The following is a 12,653-nucleotide window of genomic DNA, read 5'->3' on the forward strand; positions in this document are numbered from 1 at the left end:
CTTAAAAGATTATATGAGTCTTTCAATTGGCGTATTTACTTCATTTATGCCTAATGTAAACTTTGGTGTAGGGATTACATTTGATGTTTTATTCTTTAGCTTTTACTTGTTTCCTCTATTTTCTCTAGCCTGATGCCAAGAATAAAAGATTATTTATTCTTTAAGTTTTTACTCTCTTTCAGATTACTGGTTATCAGTTCTTTTGTTTTTTCTTATGGTCATATGCTCTTTTATTTTTTTCTCATGGCTATTCTCATGGTTATTATTTTTGGTGGGTCTCCTGGTAACTTTCATATTCTTAGCTCATTAGAGTCAACTCAGATTAAACCTTTTATCATTTTTCCAATAATGCAAAGACTTTAAAACATTTTAATTACGTTTGTTCTGTATATTTCTTTGAGCTGTGTGGATATTTTAACAGTATTAATTCTTCTGATTTATGAGTGTAGGAGCTCTTTCCATTTATTTATGTCTTTCCTTGATTTCTTTCATCAGTGTCTTCCAGTTTTCAGTGTATAAGTCTTTCACCTCCAAGATTAAATTCATTCCTAGGTTATTTTATTCTTTTTGCTGTCATTGTAAGTGCTGTTGTTTTCTTAATTTCTCTTTCTTATAGTTTGTTATTAGTTTGTAAAAATACTGTATAGTACATACAGATTTCCCTGTCTTGATTTTGTATCCTGCCAATTTACTGAATTCATGAATTGTCCTAATAGGTTTTGGTGGTGTCATTGGTGGTGTCATCTGCAAACTGGAAAGCCAGAAGACAGTGGAGAGAAATCTTGTAAATGCTAGAAGAAAGTAATAGCTACCTCAGGAATTTATCCTCATTGAAGTGTCTTTTGAAAATAAAGAACACATCAAGTTTGAAAAATGAGAATATGTATTTATAGTACACCATACTAAAAGAAATATTAAAACAGATTATTGAGGTCCAAAGGAAATGGTAATGAGTAGATTCACAGGGACCTCTCTAGTGGTTCAGTGGTTAAGACTCTGCGATCCCAACGCAGGGGGCATGGGTTTGATCCAAGGTCAGGAAACTGGATCTTGCATGCCGCAACCAAGACCCAGCACAGCCAAATAAATAAATGTGTTGAGCTTCCCAGGTAGCGCTAAAGGTAAAGAATCTGTCTGCCAATGCAGGAGACATAAGAGATGCGGCTTCAATCCCTGGGTGAGGAAGATCCCCTGAAGGAAGAAAGGCAACCCACTCCAGTATTCTTGCCTGGAGAATCCCGTGGACAGAGGGGCCTGTTGGGCTACAGTCCAGGGGGTAGCAAAGAGTTGGACACAATTGAAGTGTGCGTGCATGCATTGCAAATAGTGAGTTTTACTTCTTCCTTTTTAACATGAACATCTTTTATTTATTTTCTTTGCCTAATTACTCTGGATAAGAGTTCCAAATCTATGTTGAATAAAAGTGGTGAGAGTAGGTTATCTTTGTGTTTTCACTGGTGTTAGAGGAAAGCTTTTAGCTTTTCACCACTTGAGTGGTGTTCGTTGTGCAAGCTTTCTAACGGTCTCTGCTTCTTCAAGCACTACTGTGAACCTACTCGTTACCATTTTCTTTGTACCTTAATAATCTGCTTTAATGTTTCTTTTAGTATGGGTGTACTATAAATACACATTCTCATTTTTCAAACTTTATGTGCTCTTTGTTTTTAAAAGATATTTCAATGAGGATAAATTTCTAAAGTAGCTATTACTTTCTTCTATCATTTAAAAGATTTCTCTCCATTGTCTTCTGGCTTTCTTCATTTATCTTGAAAACATAGCAGTTTAGCTTATTATTTTCCCTTTATTCATCTTTGGTTGCTTTTGCTGTTAATTTTTTCCCTGTCTTTGATTTTCAATTTTGGTATGAAAATCAAAACTGTATTTATCCTTTCAGGGACTTTGTAGAATATCTTGAAATTCTTCTGTCAGAGTTGGAGAAATCTCACCCACTATCTCTTCCAATGATGCTTTTCTCTAACCTTTCCAGTTAACCAGGCGTTAGATTTCTTTACCCTGTCTTCATACATCTCTTAGGTTTTCCTGGGCCGATGTTGGATCTTTCATATTGATCTGTCATTATCTCACTTATCATCTCTTCTTCTATGTCTAACTTTCATGTAAATCAATTGGCTAAACTCTCAAGTTATATATTGTATTTCATTATGATTCTTTCTTATTGATTCCAGTTTTCTGACAAAATTCTCTATTTTCATTAATTTTCTCAAACATATTCATTATAAGTCTAGTTCATATCTGATTACTCTAATATAAGGATCACCTGTGAGCCTGTTCCTATCTTCAATTGTTTCTCTTGAATTTTATGATTTATTCCTATTGCATGTCTGATTTGGTAAGTTTTATTTGAATGTCAAGACTCCGTATGATAATATACGGCCACTGGATGGTGTTGCCCTTTACTTCTTGAGGGGGATGGAGTAAGGGAAGATCATCTTGACCTCATCTAGTCTGGCTTTCCATTGGTGTAAGGGGTGGTCTACTGAGGCTAGTGAAAGTGAAAGTTGCTCAGTCGTGTCCGACTCTTTGTGACCCCACGGACTTCACAGTCTATGGGATTCTCCAGGCCAGAATACTGGAGTGGGTAGCCTTTCCCTTCTTCTAGGGGATCTGTTGAGTCTAAGTCATGTCCAATTCCTTGTGACCGCATAGACTGCAGCAGGCCGGGTTTCCCTGTCCTCCATATCTCCTGCATATCTATGTATGGTTTGCATTATTCCTGGGCGATAGTGTCTTAGGAATTTCAGCTGAGAACCTGAAGTCCTTACCACGCCCCCTGCCCCCTCCTTAGTGAGCGCTGAACTTCAATTTTTGTCTCTCCAGGACTCTGTGTCTGCCAAGATCCCCACTTAGCTTTTAAGCCTCTTAGCAGCTGCTTCCCTCTCGGTGTCTCCTGCTTTGCCCTGTGTTCACTGCTCGGCGTTGACAAGTGCCCTGGGGAGAACCGGGTGCGGAATACGAGGGCTGGCTTCTCTTGGGGTTTCTTTTACACTAGAATCCTGGCCTCTCATTTTCTGGCTGTGCTGCATTCCAATTGTTGTCTTCTCAGCCCAGCGAGACTTTTCTGGGCTACACTTTTCCTTTCAACTCTATTTCCTATGCTGTAAATTGGCAAATACCCCAGTGGGAAAAAAAGCATCAGTGAACAGAAGACTCACCCCAGCGCTTTCCCCTTCCCTCTGAGATTTCAAACCCTCAAGTCTTGGCTGTCTTGATTGGTTTCCAATGTCCTCAAGCAGATTTTTTTCTATCCAGCTTTTAGAGTTGTTCTCAATAGCAGGGTCCTCTCTCATTGCCAGAAAGGTTCACTTCTCCATAAGGGTTTCCCTAAAGCCCCCTGAGTTGGTGATGGACAGGGAGGCCTGGCGTGCTGCAGTTCATGGGGTCGCAAAGAGTCGGACACGACTGAGCGACTGAACTGAACTGAACTGAACTGAAGTGAAGCCCCCTGAAGTTGTGCTTCGTGTTCAATCCTGCACTCAATCACTACTCGGCCCTTGGGTAGTGTGGGGGCTACCCAGATGGCAGAATGGTTAAGAATCCACCTGCCAACGCAGGAGATGCAAGAGACAGACACAGGTTCGATCCCTGGGTTGGGAAAATACCCTGGAGTAGGAAATGGCAACCCACTCCAGTATTCTTGCCTGGAAAATTCCATGGACAGAGGAGCGTGGTGGGCTACAGTCCCTGGGGCTGCAAAGAGTAAGGCACGACTGAGCGCACACACACGATCCTGGGGGGCTGCCACTGGACTCGGGATGTTCTTGGGGAAGCATGAACTGGATTGGCTCCGGTGCTTGCTATTTGAGAGGTGGTCGTATCCCATTTGCTTTTCTGTGGATTTTGTGTTACTGATGGAAGTATCCTTCAATATACTTAAAAATGCCTAGTTAGGGGTTACATTCCTCTCTCAAACAGGGGCCAGTCATGTGCTTGTCATAGCCTCTATCTTGGAGAAAGAAAGGTGAATTGTAAGAATTTCCCCTCGGAGGAATTGGATCTGGAGACACGTGGGGTATTCGGCACATTTTGTTGTTCAGTTGCTAAGTCGTAACCGACTCCTGGCAACCCCATGGACTGCAATGCGCAAGGGTCTCCTGTCCTCCACTATCTCCTGGAGTTTGTTCAACTTGCTGTTCATCGAGTCAGTGATGCTATCTAACCATCTCATCCTCTGCTGCCCCCTTCTCCATTTGCCTCCAGTCTTTCCTAGCGTGTAGGTTCTGGCTTAGATGGGCACTTGGCAGGGTTGCCAGCCAGATGTGTGATGGCTTTCACAGCCACCCAGTGGCCTCATCTTTTCCTTTGACTGGCCAACCTCTATTGCAGGATGCTTCTGGGTAAATCCCTGTGCTTAATGCTGCCCATGTGGGAGAGAAAGAGAAAGTGGTGTCCTCGGGCGACTGGTGCCTCTGGTCCCGGGCTCATCTGAGAGGCCAGTCTGGTTTTAACACCGCAGCATCTCAGCTATCTGCCTTGAGTTTTAGCTGTCAAAACAAACCAGTTCTGGGTCATTACCCCACGGTGCCAGCCAGAATTATGATCCTGGCGGGTTCTCCCCATATCCTTGGCTCCCAAACAAATAGGCCCCAGATCTTTGCTTCTGTGTGACCCTGAGCATTTTAAAGCCTGCGTTTACTTACACCAGCCAAAGTTACCATAATAACAAAGCCCTTTGCTTATTTTCCAGCTTTGTCTATTCCTTCTCCTGGCTCAGAGGCTGGTTGTGGTTGGCTCCGGTCCACGGCCCTCTTTCATCTTGCATTCCTGGCACCGAGTGCTGGAACAAAGTTGAAGTTGCCACTTAAATTTAGGAAGCTAGGAGGTCTGGAACGAGGACTGGTTCCCTTGGAAAAGATCTGTTTTGCCTAGTTTGCAACCTGAAGGTACTGACTAATGGGGCATTAAGCTCATGGCACCTTGGTGGGGGCGGGGGCCGGGCTGCGGCATTTTCTTTTCTGTGGCCCCTTTGGGGCATTTTCTTTTCTGTGGCCCCTTTGGGGCATTTTCTTTTCTGTGGCCCCTTTGGGGCATTTTCTTTTCTGTGGCCCCTTTGGGGCTTTTTCTTTTCTGTGGCCCCTTTGGGGCATTTTCTTTTCTGTGGCCCCTTTGGCGTTTGGCAGGACCTTTGGACGCCCCTTCTGAAACAATGTATTTAAAAATCTATGAAATAGAGCCAAATATTGTTCAAAGTGAAAGTGTTAGTCTCTCAGATGTGTCCGACTCTTTGCGACCCCATGGACTGTGAAAACAGAGCGTTGCCGAGAGAATGCACTGGTCGTAGGAAACACCTGGGCTCCTCTGTCCATGGGATTCTCCAGGCAAGAATACTCGTGTGGGCAGCCATTCCCTTCTCCGGGGGATCTTCCCAACCCAGGGCTCGAACCCAGGTCTCTTGAGTTGCAGGTAAAGGCAGATTCTTTACCGTCTGAGCCAGCAAAGAACAACTGAAATTAAGTTATCAGGTATTAGAAAAAAAAAAGGATGGTACAGACACTAGAGTAACTGTGTGATGCCTGCTTCTTTAACACACCAGTGACCTGGTCTGGTCAGGAGTGATCAATGCTCTTTGTAGTGGGGATGCTGAAAATGCCTGACACTTCATGTCGCATCATGTTTGTAGCAGACATCTCAAAGCTTCTCCTGATTTCTGTCCTTACCGCTGAAAGCACCATGGTTTGCTGCCTGCATTCAGAATTAAAGATATGTCACGTCTCAGTAATTTTTCCCATCCAGATTTATGAACCCCTGAATCCCCTCCAGGTTAAAACCTGAGTAAGGATTACTGTGTGTCTGAAGCCAGAGAAGGGAGCATCTGTGTCCACGCGTGGGACAGAAGCGAGTCAGACTGGTCTTTGGCGTTTTAACAGGGAGCTGGCCTCCTGTCCTCTTGATCCTGAACTGTAGACTGAATTCATCCAGTGTTTCTTGAGCCGCTTCTATTTCACACCCTGTGCTTGTAAGTCCACGTCACTGGGTGTGTCCTGCACCCTCGGGTCCCAGCCCCTCTGTTCAGATAGGAGCAGCTCGATGTAGTTTGAAGGTCCAGCCGGCGCCCCTGGGGTCCCGTCCATCACAGTTACTCTCCCTGAAGAGCAGCTGCCAGCCTGAGAGAGACAGTTATGCCAATGCAAACCAGGGACGGCATCTCGTTTCTTCCTGTGTGCTTACACACACACGTGTGTGTGTGTGTGTGTGTGTGTGTGTGGAGGAAGAAGCAGGGACTGTCCCGAAGGGAGGCCATCATTAGGTGCACTTCGGGTCTGAACCGTGCCCACAGTTGGAGGCCCCACCTGGAGACAGGGGCACCAGAGGTGGACAGTTGAGACCCTCAAGCCAAGGGTCCAGCAGAGGCCTCGGCCCAGGACTCAGTGCAGATCTTGCTGGAAAAGCCCCCAGACTCCTGGGACAAGCAGCCAAAGGCTGTGGGAATTCCAGGCTTCCAGGATGCGGGCTGGACCAAGACACCTGGAACTGTGGGAGCTGTGAAGCCAGGGCCAGTGGAGGCCTCTGGATCTGGGGAGACGACACAGGGCTGGGGCGGCTGGGTGGGGAAAGAGGCTGACTGTGGGCCAGAAGGTGGGAAAGACGGGTGTGCGGCCTGTGAACCAATGGGAGTGGGCACAGGACCCCCAGCAGGCCGTCACAAGCCTCAGTCTAAGGGAAATGGACCATTTGGCTGATATTTCCTTATTTTTAGCTTTTGTAATGAAAAAGGCCGCTTGCAACGATAGCAAAGAAAATAAAACATCAAAGACAACAACAGGCATGGAAGTGATAGCCTTGCCGCCCAAGACCAGCCCTGACATTGTCGGTCCTGAGCAAGGCTCACGTGGACACGGGCTGTGGGGCTCAGTATGAAGAGGTGCCGATGCGACTAGCTAATGTGCCAGGCAGGTGCTGCGGCTCCCCCTCTGCGGGCGAGGAAGGCTCCCTGGAAGGGAGGCTGGAGTTTCGAGTTAGGAGCGGGGCTCCTCCTGTCCCTCTCTGGGCGTGGCAGCAGGAGAGCTGGCCCCTGGCCTCGGACCACGTGTCTCTCTTTGCACCTCTGACCACCTCTCACACTTTGAGGACCTTGCACGCAAGCCCTGTCCGCACTCACTCACCCACAGTGAGCCCCGGGGCCAGCCTTGGAGCCTCTGAGTGGACGTGTCTTCAGCGGTAGACGTCACAGGGGAGATGGGCTGGGCTCCACCAGGGACCGTGAACTCCAGGTGAGCATCCACCCCGCGGACCTCATGACCTTGTCTTCTGAGCAGGTGCGGGGTCAGAGCAGAAGCTCGTAAAGTTCAGAGTTCAGGGCGCGAGCCCCTCTCTGCTGGGGTGAGGAGGTAGCCGCATCCCACGGCTCAACTTGGCTCATTTCCGCTCGCAGACCTCCAGCCTTCCACGTGTGCGGGTGTTTCTGCCAGGCTGAAATCAGCGTATAGGCCAGTTGGGATATTGTCTCACTCTCCACTGTGTCACAAGTATTTCATTTGTACCTACATAGTCTTCCTAGTTTAAATACTTTGTTTTATTGCCCTAGAAATACATGATCACTCTAGATGAAGAAGAAAATATAGAGAATTATGAATAAAAGAATTACTCTATCATCCTGGAATCCACAGGTGGTGCTACTAACGTTTTGTTTATTTCCTTGCAGAATGTTCAAGATACATACTCAGATATATGTATTTTTTCACAAATAGGATTTTCCTGTAATTGTTGTTTTATAGCTAACTTTTCCCACATTTACTGTATCTCAAATTTCCCCAGGTGAATCCACGTATTTCTCCGACATTTTTCTTAATGGCATCCAGCATTTCATGGTATGGCTAAACAACAACAATGGGGATGATAATTTAATACAAACCAGCTCTGTGCCAGATTCTGTGTTTTGTCAGAAATCGTAGGATTTATGAGAGGTGGGTATTGTGGCCCTCACTCTTAGGATAAAAGTTTCTGATTTTTGTAAATAATACTGTATGAACTTAAAAACATAATCATTGCACTTATTTTAGTTTTTCTTCAGAAAAATTCCTAGGAATGGAGTTACGATGTCAAAGATCATGCATGTTTTAAATAAACTTTGTGTGTGTGTGCTCAGTCCTGTCCGATTCTTTTCAACCCTGTGGACCATAGCCCACCAGGCTCCTCTGTCTGTGGAATTCTGCACGCAAGAGTTGGGTTGCCATGCCCTCCTCCAGGGGATCTTCCTGACTCAGGAACTGGGCCTGCATCTCCTGCATTGGCAGGCGGGTTCTTTACCACCCCACCACCTGGGAAGCCCCAAACTTGATGTGCATTGCCAAATTTCCTTCTAAAAAGTTTCAGCTAATGACAGGAGAATGGCCCTTCCCCGGGACCAGGTTACTGAGGCCCTGATACCACCAGTAAAAAGCGAAGGAAAACAGAACAAACAGATGAAACCCTGCTAGAGGAGCCACAGACACTCAGGAAGAGCCCTGCAAATTGGACACCTGTGATGCTGGGTGCAAGGGGACGACAGGGGATGAGCTGGCTGGATGGCATCACCGACTCAATGGACATGGGTTTGGGTAAACTCCGTGAGTTGGCGATGGACAGGGAGGCCTGGAGTGCTGCAGTCCATGGGGTCACAAAGAGTTGGACACGACTGAGCGACTGAACTGAACTGGACTGATGCTGGGTATGCTCATTCACTACTTCAGAATTTTATTAACCATTCACGTTTCTCTTTGGTGAGTCACCTTGCCAGGTTTTCTATTTACCTTTTACTTATTGATTTTCAAGAGTTCTTTTTATCTTAAGGCTAATAACCATGAGCTAGAAGGAAATGGCAGCCCACTCCAGTATTCTTGCCTGAAGAACCTCATGGACAGAGGAGCCTGGCGGGCTAGGGCTACAGTTCATGGGGTCACAAAGAGTCGGACACGACTGAAGTGACTTAGCACATACAATCCTATGTTTAGCAAACATCTTCTCTCAAATGGTTTCCATTTTAATTTTATGTTAATATTAGACATTTCTTCCTTTAGCAGTTTTTTTCATTTTTATTTAGACTACTCTTTAATAATTCTTCTGCTTTCTTCTTTAGGTCTTGTGCTTGGAAAAGCCTTTCTCACACTAAACTTGCAAACTTTTAAAAATCATGTATATTTCTTACTTATCCTTGTTATTTTTCATTTACTTTTTATTTTTATTTGGAATGTATTTTTTGTGAGATATTATATAAAGATTTAGATTATTTTTTACATAGTCGACAAAGAATTTTGCGCCAGGCATTGAATAATCTATCCCTCTGGCATTCTTTTGACATCTCCCATTTCCTTACTTAGCTCATGACTTGCATTTTTAGTCTAAGTTCTTTGTCCAGCTGTGGTCATCTGGGTTTTGTGGAGTCACATAGTTTGCTGTCTGGGACATACATGTAGCACATGTAAGTATGTGAAAGTGAAAATTCTTCCCCATTACTCTTAGCTTTCAAAGTTACTTTGTTTTGCGGGGGGTGGAGATTCTTGTAAATGAAATACAATATTTATTTTTTCAGCTGCATGCTGTTTATTAATTCATACATTCATATTGGTGGTGGTGGTTTAGCTGCTAAGTCATGTCCGACTCTTGCGACCCCATGGACTGTAGCCTGCCAGGTTCCTCTGTCCATGGGATTCTCCGGGCAAGAATACTGGAGTGGGTTGCCATTGTTAAGCCTCATCTAATAGTAGTGTTAGCTTCTCTAGATTTCTATAGAAGGAAGATATTTGAATAGCCGGCATTTGCTTTAGATGAATCATTGCTCCACAATATTTAGGTTTAATATTTGGGGGAAATAGTCTCAGTCTCTTCTTTGAATTATTGTGTCAAGCCAGATTTTTCTCCTTTTGTCCATCCCTGAGAATGGCCTTTGCTTCTTCACTTTGTCACCGCCATCCTTACTAGGTGCAGTCTTGACCCGCACTTCTCCTCACAGCTTCGAATCGGAAAGAAACCAGGTGAATCCCTGTTCTCTCTGAGGCTGGCGGTGACCAGGGGTCTGTTTCCGATGCTCTGTTTAGAGTGGCTCATCCACCTTGAACGCCCGCCATGTTGTACAAGAGCCAAGATGCGTGTGGGAACTCTAGCCTGGGGCCTGCCTGTTCCTGTCCTGCGGGGCCCTCCTGTCTTTTGAATTTGCTTAATCTAAGTCTTATTGAGAACAAGGAAGCATGGAAGGGAAAAGCAGACAGGGAGCTCCAGCCTCCTTCACCCCCAGCCTCAAACCTGACCACGTCCTGTGATCTTCACTGGCTTAGAAATGGGCAGGAAGTAAGCCTCACACTTAAATGCAAAATTATCTGGGGCATCAACGGAGGATGAAAAAGTCTAGCATCAGAATGAAGCCCAAGGCTAGCAGTACGAGCGCTAAACCCCTATATGCTCTTGCTGGACGGGCACCTCTCCTCGACCGGGAGGGGTCATTGCCCAGGTCCCCACTGCTCCACTGGCAGTTACAGCCCCAGTCTGCATGTGTGACAAGGTGGACATGTCCCAAGGCCCCTGCAGCCAAGCTCCCCCTGCTTGGCCCTGAAGGGCTGGAGTGCATGAGTGCCTGCTGATGCATTTCTGGCCTCATCCTCCCAGCCCCGGGTGCAGGAAGGAGAAGCGAGAGCCATGCCCTCAGGATGGCATGGTCTGGGTCCCCCTGTGAGTAGCTGCTCCATTCCCAGATGTCTGGAACAATCCGCCGTGCCCTGGGTAATGGAGCCCATTTCAGCACGCCTGTCTCTGACTGGTTTCAGAGACGAATTGCTCCGTGTTCCTACTGTTCTGCAAATGCATAAAAATGGCTAGAAATTTTGGTCACCACGTGAGTCCTTTTATTACAACAGAAAAGTAGGAAGGGTGTTTTTAGTTCAAACAAATAGCATCGCAGGCACAATATGTTACATGAAGAAAAGCTAATTTAGTGTTATTAAATATAATCAGAAACACGACGTGAGGCTTGTCGTGTTGACATGGTGTGCTAGGTATCTTAACGTGGCTCGGCAGGCTGCCTTGTTTGCACACTGCTTAAACTTTCTCATCGATGAGATTTTGCATGATAACTAGAATATTAAAAATATATGAAGAGTGGCCTCGTGCTTCTCAGTAAACGCAACCCCAGGTTACTGGGAGGCAGCTCCCCTTAGCAGAACTGTGGGTTGCAAAGCCTCTGCAGCCGCCCTGAGGCTCTACAGGATCAGGGCTGAGCTGTGGGCTTGATGTCTGCCTCTCAGGGCTCGGGACCATCAGCGTCTGCCAGGACTGTGAAGAGAGACACTCTTTGATCCTAACACCTATTCCTTGGGTGGTTAAACTGTAGCTGCCTGTCCCTGAGTCCCTGCTACATCCCAGGCTCGGCCGTGTTCTCAACTTTCTCCCTCTTTTCTCCAGCGTCTACTTTGGAAAGTTCTGGAAGGTTCCCAAGAACATGGGGACAGGTGGCTACATAGGTCGCTCCTTCTGGATATGGTGACTTACACTTCTTTATCTTCTACTAAGCAAGGGACAGAAAATATTTTGCTCTCAGACCAACTGGTCTATAGTCCTCCATTACGCAGGTGGTCTTGCAACAGGAAGAAACTGTTTGAGTGGGGCCTCCCAGCTGGCTCAGTGGTAAAGAATATGCCTGCCAAGGCAGGTTTGATCCCTGGGTCAGGAAGATCCCCTGGAGCAGGAAATGGCTACCCACTCCAGTAATCTTGCCTGGAGAATCCCATGGACAGAGGAGCCTGGTGGGCTACAGTCCGTGGGGTCGCACGGAGTAGGGCATGACTGGGTGACTGAGCACATTGCTTTGAGCAGAACACTTTAAAGACATGGATGGTGCTCACTTATCTTGATCACAGGACATGCCCAGCCCCACGGCCCTGGTGTAGCTGCAGGGAGCCTGAGACGTGTAGTCCTCGTCCACAGCCTGGAAGAGGAGCATGATCTGGGACTTAGGGAACATGAGGTGTCTAATGTTTATTTACGAAAGGGAAGCATGTAGATGGTAATAAATAGCTCAGAAGCCTTGAGGATGGAAAGCAGTGCTCCCCACCCTGCCCCTCCCCTCCGTTCTGCTCCCTGTCCTCTCTGCCTTCCCACTTGGCCTTCATATGTGAAGGTAACATGCCTATAATTCTAGTTACAAGCATATCTTGATTTATCAGGTCTGTACAATATAAATTGATACGTTAATGTGGAGGGTAAGGACTTTACTTACTTGTACTCAGGGGTGACATTGAAAGTCTTTGAGGACAAGTATGCCAGGCATTAGCCATCAGGCTTGGCACTGTCCAAGGTGCTGGGCTCCACAGGTGTGCTGACGGGTCAGCTGTTAACCCGTTAGTTGCTGAATTGGGGCATTTCAATCCAGTGGAAGGACTGGTGGTGGGCGGTGGGGAGGGGAGGAGACAGGAGCAGTGACTGTTTACCAAGTTCTCTGGAACTATTTCAATATTTTAACAGTGATCACGCCCCTGCTGCAGCTAGATGTCAACTCTCACTATCCCCATCTCACTAATTTCTCCCTATGTTTGATATCACCATTAATATTGTTTCTGCTGGTTACGTTTTTAATTTAAATATTGCATCTAATGTTCTAATTTGGTTCTATCATCAGGAGTAGTGTATTGATTGAATTATGAAATGAATACTAACACCCCAATCTTTCT

This window comes from Bos indicus x Bos taurus, chromosome 26, assembly GCF_003369695.1.
Source record: "Bos indicus x Bos taurus breed Angus x Brahman F1 hybrid chromosome 26, Bos_hybrid_MaternalHap_v2.0, whole genome shotgun sequence".
NCBI lineage: Eukaryota > Metazoa > Chordata > Mammalia > Artiodactyla > Bovidae > Bos > Bos indicus x Bos taurus.